This window comes from Capsicum annuum, chromosome 2 (genome assembly GCF_002878395.1).
Source record: "Capsicum annuum cultivar UCD-10X-F1 chromosome 2, UCD10Xv1.1, whole genome shotgun sequence".
NCBI lineage: Eukaryota > Viridiplantae > Streptophyta > Magnoliopsida > Solanales > Solanaceae > Capsicum > Capsicum annuum.
In genome coordinates, this window is record NC_061112.1 from 98,823,387 (window position 1) to 98,824,778 (window position 1,392).

Consider the following 1,392-nt stretch of genomic DNA (forward strand, 5'->3'; position numbering starts at 1 on the left):
ACACAGAATTTTTGAAGACAAGAAAAGTATTTTTTATTATGAAATTTCGTATCAAAACCTGTGGATGAAAGCAGGTTTATATAGCCATAACATGTCTCTTCTGAAAAGAAGAGTTGGTTCACTCCAAAGGTTACACCTTTGCTGTAAGTTCATGTCTGTTCATCAAAGATTGCATCTTTTCCTGAACAGTCATCTCATTTCATGAATCAGTGTCTCACTTCATTGAAGGATTACATCCTTCTGAAGCATCATTTCGGACAATTGCAACCTTCTGTAGCCTCCGTTTAGAACAATGTATCATTTCTGAAGCACCAGTTCAAAAACAATGCATCAGTTCACTTGAAATAGTGCAACTGTTACTGCTTGTATATATTAATGGAGGTCCGAAACACTGCAGAATCTTTTTTTGGCATTCTTCAAAATTCAAATAAAGTTTGTCCAAAAAGATAGATCTCATCGATCGGTCATTTGACAAATCCAAATCCAAATCCGAAGCCGAAGCCAAAGCCGAACCGAGCGAGCGACGACGACGGCGTGAGGCATCTATTATTTCTTACCTCACTTGCCATGTGGAGTAAGTGCTCTTGATTATAAACACTTTCAAGTTCTCTTCTTCCACCAATGTGGGAGAACGAGTAAATTTTCTAATTTGGGAGTACACTTTCCATTTTAGTGTCTCCTTTCCCTCCACCATTTTATCCTCCATTTTTTCATTCACACTTCTTTCATATACTATGAACCCAACAATCCCCCACATGAATGGGGATGACTATTTTTCATAAAATTTTAACGGACAAGTATGTGATCATCAAGCAAAGACTGATTGCATCTAGATAAGTGGGTTTCCCTTTGAACTTTTTGTAGTGAACATGCATCGAATGCACTCGGTCAATCGGTAGATTTGATATCTTTGAACCGTCGAGCTTTAATGTACACCTAGACAATATATATCACACAACTAGCCTTTTACCGTTTATGGTTCTCACAGTTTTGTTCTTTTCAGCCATGAACACGTCCTAGTTTCATGAGAGCTTAGAGAATAGGCCTTTACTAACATTCTCTTTGAAGCGGCTTCCACTTCGCCCTCAAATAGGTAATTTCTAAACATTCAATTCTGTAGATTAAACTATTTGGTCTAATCTGTCAAATTTAGATAATTATTAAAAGACTTTTCCTCTTAAGTCTTATCCTTGTTTACTAAACATTGTCTACATCATGAGAATGGGTTGGGTAATTGACAATGTTGAACCTGTCAGACATAACTTTATTTGATCTCCTTGAACCTAGCTCTTGGGATCTCCAGTCTGCTAGGTAGAGTTACCGCCATGCTGGCTCGTCCTAGGCCTTAAACCCATTCCCTTGGATGTTCTTTCCACTCCTTCTCTAGATAGG